Source organism: Acinonyx jubatus, chromosome B2 (genome assembly GCF_027475565.1).
Source record: "Acinonyx jubatus isolate Ajub_Pintada_27869175 chromosome B2, VMU_Ajub_asm_v1.0, whole genome shotgun sequence".
NCBI classification, from domain to species: domain Eukaryota; kingdom Metazoa; phylum Chordata; class Mammalia; order Carnivora; family Felidae; genus Acinonyx; species Acinonyx jubatus.
Window position 1 is genome coordinate 103,380,279 of NC_069385.1, and position 18,729 is coordinate 103,399,007.

General features: G+C 32.8%; 1 pseudogene; it reads right to left on the reverse strand.

Moving 5' to 3' along the window:
* Positions 1-411: 411 nt before the first annotated feature.
* LOC106973940 (ZAR1-like protein) lies at positions 412-2,959 on the reverse strand (annotated as a pseudogene).
* Between the last annotated feature and the right edge of the window lie 15,770 nt (positions 2,960-18,729).

Genomic DNA, 18,729 nt, shown 5'->3' on the forward strand with positions numbered 1-18,729 from the left:
GGAAAGAGACACACATAAATTTAAGGAAACAATATGCTACAATAAAAAGATGGAAAATTTTATACTAAAACATTACCATAATAATCACTACTATGTTACAATCAGACCAAATGGACAATCATTGTTAGAACTACATAAATCACTATTTACTATTTATTATTCATAAATCATGTAACAATAGTAGAAATTTCATAACTCAATTATCTTGGCAACAGATAGATAAAATAGAAAAATAGAAATATTTATATATGAAATATATATATATAACTTTAATGTTTACATAATATATTTCATATGTATGCATTTCATAGATATATTTTTTTACATGCATTTATGTTATTCTACTCACATTGTACAATTGTTAAACAACCTGCAAAAAGTACAAAAGCCTAGTCCATTTTCCAATACCAGGTGAGAGCTAAGTTGCAAAAAAGGAGCAGTACCATAAGTTACAAGGAAAGTTTGGGTGTCCTGTACAAGTTATACTGTTCCTATCTATGCAGGCTCCTTATATCAATGTGTCTTTTCTTTTGAGGACAGGAACAACGAGACTTTGAACAGGTCTGACATTGGAATGCTTCTACTTGATAAGCCTTAAAACTCTTTTGGCATTTGCAACACAGTTGTTTGAAATTAACCTTATTAGTTCCAGAAACGCACCACACATAAGCACTCTCCCACCTGGTCTTAAAATCTTTGCAGTGAAAATAGCCATATTTTGGTTCCAAAAACTGGAAGTTGGGTTTTCTGAGCAAATCTGTTCTGCTGACTTCCCGTCTGCTTGCACTTCCGTTCCTGAGGGCTTGAGGCATCTTCCTCCCCCCAGCTCATACTGGCAAAGCTACTCCTTTTTGCACTCTTCAGAACTTGGAGTTGGTGGTTTCTGGTGCTGCTGGCTGTCCTCTGCAGGACCCCAAAGTACCTTCCTCTCCTGGTCTTCCCCCTCCTTCTGCAGCTGGATAAAGCTCCTATAACCTATCCCTGGTGAATAAACTCCCCAGGCCAGCAGGGGTACCTTGTGGCTTGTGCTGCCCCAGAGGGAGAACAGTGTGAGAACCCAGCGATACAGACTTGTCCATCCGCAGGCTCACCTGCACGCCCACCTCCCTGGTGTTAGCCTTGCAAAGCCTCAGGCTCAGGCTGGCATTCATCTGGGTGAGAATGAAATTAAGCTCCAATTTCTTTGAAGGTTCCATACAATAGTCAGAGGCATTTGCAGGCACAAGGAAACAAGGCCTGGCCAGGAAAGTCGGGGGACCAGTGTCTTGCCTCCAGTCAGGCTGAAATATATATATATGGAATATATATAGGCAATAAATATATATAAATGTATATATATGTATTTATATATACATGTATAAATATTCATAAGTATATATACATATACATATGTATGCAATGTATATATGAAATATATGTAAGTTATATATATTGCATATATATATTGCATATATATATTTCATGTATACATTTCGTGTATGTATTTCTTATATATGTATTATATATATAGTATATATATATATAAGTAATGTATATGCATCTGTATGGTTTATTTATACATATATTTCATATATATAACGTGTATATACTTTGTAATATATACATTGCATATATATTGCTTATTTTTACATATTTCACATATATATTTTGTATATATGTATTATATATATTTCATATATATTATATATCATAATATATTATATATTATATATATATCATAATATGTTACAATGATATAACATATATATCATTGTATGTTTCGTATACATATTTTTGTATATATAGTATATACATAGTGTATATATATATGCAATATATATATGTTGCTTATTTATAAATATATATTGCATATGTATATTTCATATAAATAGCATATATATCCAATATATATACACAACATATATATAGCATATATATTGCTTATTTATATTTATATTTCATATAGATATTTTTCATATAACATATTTTTCATATATATATTTTATATGCATATAGCATATAAATATGAAATATGTATATAAATAATATATATTGCATATATATATTGCAATATATATGCAATATATATATAAGCAATATATATGCAATATACATATAAGCAATATATATGCATATCTATATACATTACTTATTTATATATGAAATACACATATATTTCATATATATTGCATATGTATATATTTCATATATATATGCGATTTATATATATGCCATATATGTATTGCTTATTTATATATATGGCATATATGTATTGCATATATATGTATTTCATGTATATATAGTTCATATATATAGTTCATATGTATATATTTTGTATACACTATATACACACATATATATGAAATATATTATGAACTATATATATGAAATACATATATGAAATATATATGAAATTTATGTATGAAATATATGTATGAAAAATATATGTATTACATATATGTATATGAAGTAATATAATTGAAATATATGTATATGAAATATATGTATTTGTAATACATATATGAAATTTATATGAAATATATATATGAAATATGTAATGTAAACATTAAAGATATTTAGCAAATATGAGGAATCATTTTTCAATATAGACTGACATTGAATATTACCTAATATTTTTATATAAAGTCTATTTTTTCTGATACAAACATAAGATTCTAGTTTTCATTAATTAAAATATTTTTTCTTTATTTTCCAGCTTTCAGTATATATGTGTTTGAGGTGTATTTCATAAATATATATGGCTGAGTTAATTTTTAAAACCCAAGTTGAGAATTTCTAGAATGACATCAGCATATGGCTGATTCATCAGTCATATCCCACACTCAACTATAACAATTTGTCATCCATCCATCTAGTGGAGAAACTCTTGCACACTGTTGGAAGAAAAAAATGTGAGTTTGGATGCATTAGAGAGGGTAAGAGGAACATTTGACTTTACTTGCATCACCTCTTCCACCATGTGGCACAGCCTAGTGCAAAGAGTTCTTGGCTCCTGATTTCTCCTATGGGGGAAAGTAAGAGCGTATGAATGGGTGCCTGTTTCCTTATCTGTGCATTGTGCTGCCAAAGAGCCCATTTGTTTCTTGCTTCATTCAGAATACTGCATCATGAGTTGCATGACTTGGGGAGGGTGGGTGGAAAGAGGCAGCAGAACAGCCAATGAGACTCTCAGAGGGCTTTAAAGGGATGCAGATTCTACTAGTAACACAACAGACTCCATCAAGAATCCTACCCATGAGCTTTCAGGGACACAGTTGATAATTGTATTAGATGTTAATGGACTAATCATGCTAATTTAGTCCAGAAATTGTTATAATGGATAAAAATTGAAACAAAATCCAACTATTTGCTATCTAAAAGAAATGTTCTTTAAATATAATGATAGGTTGAAAGTAAATAGACAAAAATATATACAATGCAAAGTAAAAATATGAAGGCTTGCTCTCAGATAATATCAGATGAAATAGATTTCAAAATTGCATGCATTAACAGAAATAGCAAGGGACACTTCATAAATGATACAGGAGTTAATTCAATAGGAAGACACTGTAACCAGAAAGATTTGTGCCCAATGACAAAGCTTCAGGATTTATTTATGTCTTCCTTTATTTCTGTATTATTCAATATTTTTTATTAAAAAAAAAAAACAAAACAGCTAACTACAATGTCTAGATTCTGCAAAATCCTTCCTAGAACTCTCCCAACTTCTCTTGGTTAGGAGGTGGCAACACACTCCTCTGTCTGTGCCTTGATTGATGGCTTGCCAGAGTTGCCATCTTCCCTTTACAAAATTGATATTTGTGCTTCAGCTGGGTGTTTTCACCTTCCTCACGTCTTCCGTTGCTGTAGTTCTTGTCACTATGCTCTGGCTGTCTTTTGGGACTGGCCATATGTTAGATTATGTTTCCTGGTTCCCAAACTAGCCCATATCCTTATCCTTTTACATTGTCTTATGCTTAGAAAATCATAATTCTCATGCTTTTTTCAGTCATTTTATCTACACTCAATGTATATTCGTAGCCCATACCAGTTCCTTTTATTACGTGCCATGAAGGTAATCCCTTCTATTGACTGAGATATAAAATAACTGCATCCAGTAATAAAATATACATGTGTTACATACTGTGTGACTAATCTGCAAATAATATAAATATGTAGCACTCATTACCCTGAATAAGTTAATCAATAAATCAACAATGTTTATTTTACTGCTATTATGTATGTATAATCATGGTATGAACTATCATGTATTCAACACAGTACTGCCAGTATTGGACATTAGGCTCATAAGATTTACAATCCACTGGGGGAGAGAAAATGATTAATCATGGTAAAATTAGATAGCAATGAAGTAGATCACTACTGTCCAAAACTACACTAAGTCCTCAAAAAAAAAAAAAAACAAAAACAATTAATGTGAATGGAGTTGTTAAATTATTTCATAGAAATATTATAAATGAAATGTGGGAGTGAGGATCCTTACATATATGTATACCTGGAGTATAACACCTATAACTTGGCTATGTTAGCTATAGAATGCTTTTTGTTTAGGAAAGTACTTCCTTTAGCCAAATTGCTCTTTGACTGCTTTTTTTCCTCAGCCAGGAGAAGCTGGAAGAGTTATCAGATTGCCTTATTATAAAGGCAGCTGTGTTATGTTTGGGAAAACAATGAAATCAGGAGAGTTGAATTTATAGCCTTTGTTCTTTCACTTTATACTTGCATAGCCTGGACCTTTCTGAGACTTAGCTTTCTTATCTTTTAAGGACACAATAATACATTCTTTCTAAGCCATAAAGCACTTTTAAAGTATGAGCTGTGATCTTCATTAGCTATCTGACTCAAATATTTTCAATTACATGTAAAGCTAAAAATTGTGGACTGTGTTTTTAGGTCCTAAATTCTACAATAATCTTGAAATGTGAAGCCAAATATTAAATGAAGGAAGACATAATGAATTTTTAACTTAGTGTTATTTCAAACCAATATAGAGTTTTCTCATTTCTTTTTGTGTTTAAAAACACATCTCTTTAAGAGAATATTCAAAAGTATAGTATAAAGAATGCTGAGTAAATTTATTTTGAACGATAATGAATGACATCTCAAGCTAATTGTGGTGTTTGGAATAATATAATTATTGCAGATTTTATATAGAACAAACTCAATACAAGAAAGAAAGAATGACATTTTCCTAATATGCAGCTATGTTGGATTGATAAAATTAATCCAATTAATTCATAATTATATTTGTGTTCTCCAGCATGTAAATAATACTAAATTGATGTTTCATAAAACTAGCCATTAAAAAACTTACAAGTTGATTTTCACATAAAAATTACCAAGATTGATGAGGGCAAGAAGGAAAAACTAATGGCAAAAAGTGACATAAAACATGACTATTATTTTACAGTTAAACAATGTTATGCCATGAAATGGAAAAGGCCATTACCAGCTGGTTGTTAATACCCTAAGAATGCTTTTGTGCAATAATTAAAATGCAAAAGCTAGTCATTCCCATTTTATTGGGTAGGGGAAGCCATAATGTAGATTTTTATAGGAACATTCAGAGTTACTGCTGTTATCCATAACTCTTCTGTCTTTTAAAAATGTAGCCAACAAATGTACATTGTTTTCAGTTGTGCTGATTTATGACATAATCACAGCAATTATAGCAGGGCAAGTCCTATTTGAGAAGTCAGTCAAGCCCTTTTAGCCTGATGCTGTTGAATTACAGCTTTCAAATGTACCCTTGAGTCTTTAAAGTGTCTCTCATCAAACCTTGAATGAAACCAATTTTATAAACATAGCAGAAATTAGGGGTGCTACTACATTTTAAGCTGTCACTTTAGAAGTTTGTGCATCAATTCCAACACATCTATCATTCTTCAAGATTAATTAGTGACTTTAAGAATTATTGCAATGGACTATTTTACGTATTCTCAAGGGCAGAAACTCTATGTGGAGGATCATAATATCTAAAAATAGATGTAATTGTTTTGGAGGCAAGACAGAAGAATGAATATATGAATATATATGTATATGTTTCTATATATTTGTCTATATATCCCTCTATCATTTATCTATTATGCATCTATCTATCTATCTATCTATCTATCTATCTATCTATCATCTATTTATCTATCTATCACCTATCTATCCTATCTGGGTAATAGTGAAAAAATCCCAACTTTTAAAATAAAATAACTAATATTCTCAGTGGCACATGATCTACTTTTGTGGCAAAATTATTTCCAGAAAAAGTATTTGTGAGGCATTTTTTAAAGAATTATTTCTGAAATAGTTCCCAAGGAAGATACTTTTCTGAAATACGAAGCATAATTTGATATGTAATTTATGGCGTGCTTATGATTAAAAGATGTCTCACTCTTTTGTAATTGCATTTTAACTAAAAAGAGCTTTACTTGATTGTAAAAATGATTTGCTTTTTGTATATTTTTAACCTTTTATTGTGAGATAATTTTGGACATACACAAAGAGAGAACTGAAATAGAACTGAAAATTCTTGCACAAAAATTAATAGTTTCTTTAACTCAAGTACAAGGATCAAAATAAAAATTAACACTGATGCAATACTATTACCTAATCTATAGACCCTGTTTAATTGCCAGTTGTCCAAATTGTCCAAGCCAGGATCCCATATTGCATTTAGTTATCATGTCAGTCTTTTTTGTGTGTTTCATGATCCCACGTTTAAGGAGAAATGGCCAATTGTTTTGTAGAATGTCTCCCAATTTGGATTTGTCCGATGTTTCCTGATGATTAAATTCAGATTATGCATTCTTTGTAAGAGTGCCGGAAAAGTAATACCATGTCTTTCTCAGTATATCATAGTAGGAGGCACGCAATGTTTATAGATGTTATTAAGGGAAATGCTAGACAACCTGGTTCAGGTGGTACCTAAAAAGTTTCTCCATTGTAATGCTATTATTTTCTCTCTTTGTAAATAATAATTATCTTGTGGGAAGATACTGTTAAGTTATGCTAATATCCTGTTTCTTATTAAGCTTTTGCCTACTAATTTTAGCATTCATGGATGAATCTTGCTGTGACAATTTTTACTGTGATGTTGCCAAATAGTGACTTTTATTTCCATCATCCCTTCTACATTTATTAATTGGAATTTTACTAAAAGGAAGAACAGCCCATTTTCCCCTTTATTTATTCAATGGTATATTTATATTGGCATTGACTCCTGGATATTTTATTCTATGATTCATAGTTCATTATTATTATTTACTTTTGCTCAAATTATCCCAGATTTGGTCATGAGAATCCCTTCAAATTTATTCCTTTCTATATCTCCAATAATTTGTTTTAAGCATTCGCATACTTTCAGGCAACATGAAGTATTCCCTTCTAATCTAGTACTTTTCCTGAAATCAGCCATTTTCTCGGAGTCCTTTCATTTTTATTGAAGAATGGCGTTCAGAAAACAAAATATGGGCACTAGTTATGCTCATTGCTACTGTAGTGTTACTGTTCTAGGTCTTCTTAGTGGGTACACATGGACATCTATACCAATATCTATATTGATTTCTATGTATTTTTCTATGTGTTTGTTAAGAATTGTTAGTACATACTGATTCATCTGGTTAAGTCCAACACCCAAGGGTTCATTCTAGCCTTCCTCAATTCATATTTATAATTCCTTTCTCCTACAATAAGAAAACTGCATCTCATTATTCACATTCATTTGAAGGTGAATAACCCTAATTTCATAATTACAAAAATCCTAATTTTATAATTACTAATTATACTCTTGTGAGTATAGAGTAGAATATTTGTATGTAGTTCATTTTGTCTTAGCCTGTTAGCTTACAGTCGAATAATGCAAATGATATTTTACTGAGTTAACAGATTAGTTCTTTTCTTCCCCACACAGTTTTGTGTGGTTTTGTTAGGCATTTGTAATACAGTAAGTTTGCCTTATTACTGCTTGTACCTCATTTTGTGCTTTCCCACATTCTGGATAATTTTAATTATTTACAAAATGTGTGTATATCATGTATATATCAAACTTTACCGTGGCACTAAAAGTCAGAATTATACCCAGAGGCAACCTCAGAGCCATTCTTTCTACCCCATTTTAGTTGCACTGATTTTTCTACCATATTACCACCTATATTCTGTAAGTTAGCTAATTATATTAATTTCTGACTTATCTTTATGCCTTTTATCTGTTTTCTTATCTTTTTTCCTTCTACAATCTTCTTTGTACTTGTCTATTTCTTTCTGGAGTCTCCAGGGCTATCAGTTTACCTATTTCAGCTGGATACCAGCTGGAGCAATCAATCCACAGTCAAAAATAAAGGTTTAAGTTAACATTGCCCCAAGGATGACATCATTTTTAGCAAAAATAAAGAAATTTGCATTTATATGACAACATCATGAGAATAACCTGTTAAAATGCAAAAACATATTATCTACAGCAGGACAAAGAATGAGCAGAAACAAATGATGAAAATTAAGACATATTGTGTGTTCACAGAGACTGCACTATGGTATTTAGCCTCTCTGCCCTTTTTCTAACTCTCTCTTTTTTAGAACATTCACCACTGCTTGAAATTGTCAACTAAACATTAATTTAGATCTGAAATCTTGAAAGACTTTTAAAACAAAATATTTCAAAGATATGATTAAAATTGCTTGTTATTAATTTTTCATAATTTAATTTTTAATAGACTATTTTTAGGGCAGTTTTGGATTTGCAACAAAATTGAGAGGCAGGCACAGAGATTTCCCATATATATCCACTGCCCTATGCATGCATCATCTCCCCTATTATCAAAATCACTCATCAAAATGGTGGTTATTTGTTTCTTTCTTTAAACTAAAGATGAACATATTGAAACATAATTGCCCAAAGCCCATAGGTTTACCTTAGGGTTCATTCTTGGTGTTGTACATTCGCTGCCTTTGGACAACAGTATAATGATTTATACCCATCATTATAGTACTATACAGAGTATTTTCACTGCCTTAACAATCCTCTGTGCCTTGCCTATTTATCCCTGCCCCCCCCCTTCCTACCACACCCCTGGAAATCACTGATCTTTTTTACTGTTTTCAGTTTTTCTCTTTCAAGAATTTTATATAATATGGACCATACAAGATGTAGTCTTTTCAGATTGACTTCTTTCACCTAGTAATATGCAGTTAAGTTTCATCCATGTCTTTTCAGGGCTTGATAGCTCATTTCTTAGCACTGAATAATATTCCATTATCTGAATACACCATAGTTTATCTATTTGCCTACTTATAAGGACATCTTTTTTTTCTCCAAGTTTTGGCAATTACAAATAAAGCTGCTGTGTATAACCATGTATGGGTTTTTGTGTAGATGGATTTTCAAATGTTTTGAGTAACTAACAAGAAGCACAATTGAAGGGTAATATGATAAGATTATGTTTAGTTTTGTAAGAAACTGCCAAACTGTCTTCCAAAGTGTCTGCGACATTTTGCATTCCCACTAGCAAAGAATGACAGTTCCTGTTCCTCCACATCCTCACCTGCATTTGGTGTTGCCAGTGTTCTGGATTTTGGCTATTCTAATAGGTGTGTAGTGGTATTTTATTATTGTTTTAATTTGACTTTCATTGATGATATATGATGTTGTGTATCTTTTTAAATGCTTTTTTCCATCTGTATATCTTCTTGGGTGAGATGTCTGTTAAGATCTTTGGCCCATTTTGTAATTGGGTTGCATGTTTTCTTATTGTTGAGTTTGAGAGTTCTTTGTATATTTTGGATGACAAGACTTTATCAGGTGTGTCTTTTGGAACATTTTCTCCTACTCTATGGCTTGTCTTCTAGTTCTCCTGGTATTGTCTTTCACAGAGAAGTTTTTAATTTTAATAAAGTCTAGCTTATCAATTATTTCTTTCGTGGATCATATTTTTAGATGTTTTACTTAAAAACTCCAAGGTCATCTAGGTTTTCTTGTATGTTATCTGCCAGGATTTTTATAGTTTGCATTTTAACTTTAGCTCTCCAGTTCATTTTGAGTTTCTTTATATGAAGAGTATAAGGTCTGTGCCTAGATTCATTTTTTTGCATGTGGATGTCCAGTTGTTCCAGTATCATTTTTTGAAAAGATGATCTTTGCTGCAGTGTACTGCCTTTGCTCCTTTGTCAAGATCAGTTGGTTATATTTATGGTGGTCTATTTCTGGGCTTTATATTCTTTATCATTGATCTATTTGTCTATTCTTTCACTAATACCACCTTCTCTTGATTAATGTAGCTTTATATTAAGTCGTGAATACAGGTAGTGGCAGTCCTCTGTCCTTCTCCTTTAGTATTGCGTTGGCCATCTGAGTCTTTTGCTTATCCAATATAATCTTTAGAGTCAGTTTGTCTATATCCATCAGCTAATTGCTGGGACCTGGGATTTCACAGAATTTATAGATCAAGTTAGGAAAAACTGACATCTTGACAATATTGAGTCTTCCTTATCCATACATGTAGAATATTTCTCCATTTATTTAAAACATTTTTTTAATGTTTATTTTTGAGAGAGAGAGAGAGAGAGAGCATGAGAAGGGGAGGGGCAGAGAGAGAGATGGAGACACAGAATCTGAAGCAGGCTCCAGGCTCTGCGGTGTCAGCACAGAACTCAACATGGAGCTCAAACTGATGAGCCATGAGATCATGACCTGAGCCGAAGTCGGACATTCAACAAACTGAGCCACCCAGGCGCACCTCCGTTTATTTTATTCTTTGATTTCATTCATTGAGTTTTGTAGTTTTTCCTCTGATAGGACTTATACATATTTTGTTAGATTTATAACTAAGTATTTCATTTTTGAGGTGCTAATGTGTATGACATTGTGTTTTTAATTGCAGGTTCCACTTGTTTCTTATTGGTCTATAGGAAAGCAATATAGTTTTTTTTTTTTTTTTATTCTTTAATGTCCATGGGATCAGATAAGCCCTTTTTTATTTCTTTTTTTAAAAAAATTATTTATTTATTTATTTTTAAATTTACATCCAAATTAGTTAGCATATAGTGCAACAATGATTTCAGAGTAGATTCCTTAATGCCCCTTACCCATTTAGCCCATCCCTCCTCTCACAAAAACCTCTGTTTGTTCTCCATATTTAAGAGTCTCTTATGTTTTGCCCCACTGTTTTTATATTATTTTTGCTTCCCTTCCCTTGTGTTCATCTGTTCTGTATCTTAAAGTCCTCATATGAGTGAAGTTGTATGATATTTGTCTTTCTCTGACTGACTAACTTCGCTTAGCATAATACCCTCCAGTTCCACCCACGTAGTTGCAAATGGCAAAATTTCATTCTTTTTGATTGCCGAATAATACTCATTGTATATATATACCACATCTTCTTTATCCATTCATCCATCGATGGACATTTGGGCTCTTTCCATACTTTGGCTATTGTTGATAGTGCTGCTGTAAACATTGGGGTGCATGTGTCCCTTTGAAACAGTATACCTATATCCCTTGGATAAATACCTAGTAGCGCAATTGCTGGGTCATAGGGTACTTCTATTTTTAATTTTTTGAGAAACCTCCATACTGTTTTCCAGAGTGGCTGCACTAGCTTGCATTCCCACCAGCAATGCAAGATATATCTTCTTTCTCCACATCCTCGCCAACATCTGTTGTTGCCTGAGTTGTTAATGTTTGCCATTCTGATAGGTGTGAGGTGGTATCTCATTGTGGTTTTGATTTGTATTTCCCTGATGATGAGTGATGTCGAGCATTTTTTCATGTGTCGGTTGGCCATCTGGATATCTTCTTTGGAGAAGTGTCTATATATGTCTTTTGCCCATTTCTTCACTGGATTAGTTTTTTGTGTGTGTGTTGAGTTTGAGAAGTTCTTTATAGATTTTGGATACTAACCCTTTATCTGATGTGTTGTTTTCAAATATTTTCTCCCATTCTGTCAGTTGACTTTTAGTTTTAATGACTGTTTCCTTTGCTGTGCAGAAGCTTTTTATTTTGATGAGGTCCCAGTAGTTCATTTTTGTTTTTGTTTCCCTTGCCTCTGGAGACATATTGAGTAAGAAGTTGCTGCGGCCAAGATCAAAGAGGTTTTTACCTGCTTCTCCTCGAAGACTTTGATGGCTTCCTGTCTTACATTTAGGTCTTTTATCCATTTTGAGTTTACTTTTGTGTGTGGTGTAAGAAAGTGGTCTAGGTTCATTCTTCTGCATGTCGCTGTCCAGTTTTCCCAGCACCACTTGCTGAAGAGACTGTCTTTATTCCATTGGATGTTTTTTCCTGCTTTGTCAAAGATTAATTGGGTCCATTTCTGGGTCCTCTATTCAGTTCCATTGATCTGAGTGTCTGTTTTTGTGCCAAGGAAAGCAATATACTTTTGTGCAATAACCTTGTATCCTGCAATTTTGCTGTAATGCTTCTTAGTTTCAGGAGTTCTTTTGTCAATTCTTTCAGATTTGCTATATAGAAAATTACGTCATCTGTGAACAAAGACAATTTTATATATTCTTCCTCAATCTGTATATATATTATTTTCTTCCTTGAATTATTGCTTAAGAAAGGACTTCCAGTTTGATGTTGAAAAAGGCAGGTAAGAGGGACAGCCTTACCTTTTACCTGATCTTAGCAGGAAAGCTTTGAATTTCTCATCGTTAAGTATAAGGTTAGCTGTAGATTTTCTCTGCATAGTCTTTATCAAGTTGAGAAAAGTACCCGTTAGTCCTAGCTTACTAAGAGTTTCTTTGTGAATAAGTGTTGGATTTTGTCAAATACATTTTCTGCATCTATTGATACAATCGTGATTTTTTTCTTTTTTTATCTTGCTGACATAATGGAATTTAGTTCTATTAGTTTTTGTCTTATGTAATTTGATGCTGTATTGTTAGATACATACATATTAAGAATTGTTATGTCTTCTTCCAGAATTTGCTCCTTGATTATTTAAATATCTCCCTTATCCCTGATAATTTCTTTACTTTGAAGTCGTCTGTGTCTGAAATTCATATATCTACTCCTGCTTTATTTTGATTAGTGTTAGCATGGTATATTTTCTTCATCCATTTACTTTTAATGTATATGTGTCTTTATATTCAGAATGGTTTTCTCATAGACATATATGGCTGGTGGTGTTTTCTGATGCAATCTGACAATCTGTCTTTTAATTAGTGCATTTAGACCATTGACATTCAAAGAGATTATTGATATGGTTGGATTAATATCTACCATATTTGTTACTGTTTTCTGTTACCTTTGTTCTTTTTATTGCTCTTGTTCTTTTTGCCTGTTTTTGTCTTCTGCTCTTTTTCTTCCTCTTGTGACTTTAATTGAGCATTATATACAATTTCATTTCTCTTTTTTAGCATATCATGTTATACTTTTTAAAAACCTTTTTTATTGATTGCTCTTCATAATTCAAATTTATTTCTCATTTCCATAGAAGAGATCAGACTGCTTAGAAGACTCCCTCTGGAACATGTTTATGAAAAGGAAAAAAATAAATTCTATTATAATGGAAAACTCTTTTAGTATACCACTTCTATGAAGAATCATTTTTGTGGGTATGAGATGATTAAATATAGAAGAAAAAGGATTGATTTAAATTCAAGGAATAGGAAACTTACTAGACATGGGCTAAAAAAATAGGTGGATTTTAAATAGAAGGACGAAGTTATCAGTAGTGAACTGTCAGTGGGCTTCTGCTGGGTTAGAATTAATGATATAATGACTTTCTATGAATAAATAACCTCATCCATGAGGCAAATAAGCACTAAAACTTCAATTTTAGAGGCTATAACTGGTTTGAAATGAAAATATCTACTTCCCTATATCAATTTCTTCATAGTCTTTTTCTTTTACTTCCAGAGTTAGTGGATCATTGATTACCTACTGAAGTAAAATAATTATCATTGTTAATGTGGACAAATTCAAGATTCATAGTAAAGACATAGCTCTATAAACTTAAAAAATCCAAGAAATATAACCTCCTATAGAAATCAAAAGAATTATTTTTACAGCACATAGCATCAGTCCTTATCAGACACACTGAAATATATTCCACCAAAGTACAGATATGTGTGTACATATCTATCTATCTATCTATCTATCTATCTATCTATCTATCATCTATCTTGTATTTAAAGTGATTACATGTTGTATATATGTTGTATAGGTATTATATATTATTGTGTGATTTGTTTATTATTCTTAGGTTAAGGAGTGGAAAGCATCTGTGTTTCTTTCTCATCCTGCAGATTATATAAGTACTGAACAAGAAGTTGAATCAGATAGCTATATGTTCAGTGTTACTTTAGTCACTGCCTACAATCAGTTCCAATCACTTGTGTTGAAATCATATTTCTAAAGTATCATTGTCTGTTTTGCAAGGGTTTGATGGAAATATTTAGCTGAGTACCAAGTTATCAAAGGGCCAACATCTAATTTTGTTTCAATATTAAATATACCTTCTTGGGGGCATCTGGGTGGCTCAGTTGGTTAAGGGTTGGACTTAGCCTCAGGTCATGATTTTGCAGTTTGTGGGTTCAAGCCCCACACAGGGCTCTGTGCTGACAGCTCAGAGCCTGGAGCCTGCTCAGATTCTGTGTCTCTCTCTGCTCCTCCCCAACTTGTGCTTTGTCTTTCTTTCTCTCTCTCCCCCAAAATGTATGAACATTAAATTTTTTTGTTTGAAAAAAGTATACCTTCTTGCTGCTTGTTCTCTATTTAAATGTTGTTTGTTTTGTCTCTCTTGCCTTTTAAAAAACTTGTAAAATATTATTAGTGTTTCTTTTTATTTTTTATTGGTTTTTTAGCTATGCCTCTGTGTTTTTTTTTTGTAGTGGTTAAACTATAGATAACAATATGTAGACTTAATTTATGACAGACTAACTTAATTACCATTATATCATTTCATTAACTATATAAGAATCTTAAAATCCTATAATTCCGATCATTGCCCCAAATACCTTTATTCTATTGGAATATAATTTACTTACAATATATATTAATATTTCTTGTAGTGCAGGTCTGCTGCTAATTTCTTGCAGTTCAGGTCTGAGCTTTCGTTTGTTTGAAAGTGACTATTTCACAGTTATTTGTGAAAGACAGTTTTAGTGGACATAGAATTATAGGTTGCAGGGTTTTGTTTTGTTTATCCCCCACTTTCCAGAGCTGTCAATCAACTAGCTTCTTATGTCAATTATGTGTGATGAGAAATAGACATCTAATTTTTTTTCTCATGAATATAATATGCCTGGTTTTCCTGGTTACGTTTAAGGTTTCCAATTTTATTTTATTTTCAGCAGCTTAACTATGATTATACCTCGCTCTCATTATCTTTGTATTCATCCTGCTTGATTCTGGAACACATGGTTGATGACTGTCATGAATTTTGTAAAAACTTGCAGCCATTATCTCCTGTGGCCATTTCTTCTTTCTCTCTGGATTCTGATTACTAGATATTGATAATTTCAAACAGGGGTCTGATTCAGTGATCCTTTTTTCGTCTATGGGCATTCTACCATAAAGTCTATCCAATAAATTCTTAATTTCAAATATTATATATTTCTCAGTTCTACAATTTCCATTTGGTTCCTTGTTAGAGTTTATATTTATTTTTATAAATACTCCCACTCCTTCTGCATTTTGTCTTTTTCTAAATCTTTTAACATACAAAAGATTTTAAAGTCCTTATCTGCTGTTTTGGACACTTGGGTCATTTGTTTGTCTGCTTCCCTTGATGGTTTTAGTCCTGAAGATAGGGAACATATTTTGCTTCATATATTTTGTATTTTTTTAGACTTTATGCCAAATATTGTAGATAAGGTATCATTAGAGATAGAAATGCATATTGCTTTTTTCCAGAAAGTACTCACTGTTTTAAATGTCAGATATCCCAGGATAAAGGGTGATCTCTTTGAGCAAATTGGGATTGAACTGTGTTGGACTTGGGTTACACCCTTACTTAGTTTGGTTCACCTCTAACATTGAAAGTCTTTAGGATGAGATTGGGACCCTTCTCCCAGCAATGCTTTGGATCCTTAGCATTGTAGGGAAAAAAAAATTGTCTGTTTTTGAGTCCAGTTCTGTTTCCCATGATCCTGACCTCTCAAAAAAAAAAAAATCCTATGGGGGGCAGGGATTGTTGATTGAGGAGAATAAGCCTTGTGTTTAGGGCTTCTTCAACTTTAATTATTATGTCAATCCACACTGTTTTTAAGTTTTTATTTAAATTCCAGTTATTTAATACAGTGTAATATTAGTTTCAGGTACAAAATATAGTATTTCAACACTTACATACGACACCTGGTGCTCATCACAAGTGCCCTTTTTAATCCCCATCAACTATTTCTCCCTGGTAACCATCAGTTTGTTCTCTAGAGTTAAGAGTCTATTTTTGGTTTGCTTTTCTCTTTCTTTTTTCCCCTGTGATCATTTGTTTCTTAAATTCCACATATAAGTGAAATTATATGGTATTTGTCTCTCTCTGACTGGCTTATTTTACTTAGTGTACTAGTCTCTAGCTCTATCACATTAAAAAAAAATCAGCTCATTTTTCTGTGTTCCAGTAAAGTCTTCTAACCTTCTTAAATGCTAATATCCAGACAAGGAATTAACTCCAGAAACAAAAGTTCATCTCTTCTCTGCTTACCATTCTCATCAATGACTTTAATAAAAATCACGTTTTAAAAAGATTTCATGATGTTTCTGGTTTTTATGGTAAGAGCAATGCTATTTGGCAACTTTCTGTATTCTAACTGGAATTGAAACACTTATTTCTTTAATCTGAAGTTTGAATCACTGCTTTTGTTGCATTACTTCTGTACTTGGGGAAGTGGTATGGTCAGCAGTGAAGTCTTATTAACAGTGAACCATGGGGGGGCACCTGGGTGGCTCAGTCAGCTGAGCATCCGACTTTGGCTCAGGTCATGATCTCACGGTCTGTGAGTTCGAGCCCCGGATCCAGCTCTGTGCTGTCAGTTCAGAGCCTGGAGCCTTCTTCAGATTCTGCGTCTCCCTCTCTCTCTGCCCCTCCCCTGCTCATGCTCTGTTTCTCTCTCTGTCAAAAATAAATAAACATTAAAAAAATAAAAAAAAAAACAGTGAACCATGGCAGAACAACGTACGGGGAAACATTTGAAAAAAAAATACTGCTGTAGAGGCATTGTATTAGGCAAGATAGTGGTTTTAATTTGTTAAATTGTCCTTAAGTCTACCCACATTAAACATTAATAAAGCAGGTAGACCTTGTTGCATTGTTTGCCTTATAAACTCTAGCTGTTTGGATTCTTGTCTGTGCTTCATAGCACTGTCAGGAAGGGCAAAACTATTACAAATAAATACCATTGCTGGTGTGGATGAATAATTAGGGCACAGTGAGAATGTGAGAACTTTACAAGCAACATTTATTTTAGAGTCTTGGTAATATGATGGCAGATGAGATTAGACAATTATTTAATAAATACTCATTGACTGGTGACTACATCCAAGACACCATGGCAGGGATGATAACCAGGAAATACATTAAAATTTGTATACCAGTGTGTACTTGGAAGCCAGATACAAACTAGGAACTCCTGCCGTTGGAGACATATATGGGACAGAATCTTAAAGGTGACCTTGTTTCTCTTTTTGCTCTTTGAAGTTTACCTCCTTCCCCTTTTTCTTTAAGGAATGCATAAGAAAATGGAAATGTCATCAAAAATAGATCAGACCATTTCTGTTCTATTTGTGAAGCACTTATTTCTAAAAAGATCATTTGTTATGGGTGTATTAAAGGGCAATTGAGAATATGTCATTAGAAATTCTTGACTCTCGTGTTTGATCCTGTATTCTCTAAATTAGGGGAAGATGCAAGGATGAGCTAACAAAGGTCAATAGAAAAAAAAAGTAAGTGACTTGAGGAAGTGTCTTGAAAAATAGAAAATGTCCATGTGCATTTAAGAAACTTTAAAGTCAACGCTTTTTGAATGCTATAAGTGAAAAGCTAACTATTTTAGTACATTGTGACCCTACTCATCAGATATGCAGATTGATGTGACTTTTAAGAGTGAGCAATTAGTATCCTCAAATAGGACATTAGAGTAATTCTTTCACAAAAAAGCATAATACCTCTTGCTTTAAAGCTGCAATTATAACATACTACTTATTATTTCAAGTGTCAGATACAAGTATATAAGTATTTCAACAGACATCTATTTTTTTTTTTTACCAAGTATGTCCCAGATACTGTTTGAGATGCTAGAGATATAATAACAACAAGATGGGTGACCAAATATTTCCTCACCAAAATGAGACCCTTGAAAATGGCCCTAAATAATTATACCTGAATAATAAATGTAAACTGTGACTATGATCACCTAAAGGTACTTAAAAAAAAGGCACAGTCTCTCTAAAGCTTATTGGCATAAAAGAAGAAATAAAGTAGTGGATGTTTACAATACTATGTAATAACTGTTAAATTAAAGACTTGTGGGTGGGGTGTAAGAGCAGGAAGCTGATTGTGGTGGTTAGCCTGTAGGTTGACCCTCTCTCCCAATAATCCTGTATCTTGGTGTTTATGCCCCTGTGGAGTCCCATTTTCTCATTGAATTAGTGCTGGCCATGGGTCACAAAGCGTACTTCCTAAAAGGACTTGTAGCATTCTGCTTGGTCCCTTGAAATAGCTGTTCTTAGGGCTCTGAGCAGCCATGGAGGGAGTTAAACCACTCTAAGTGGCAGAATAGAAAGAGCATGTAGAGAGACCCCAT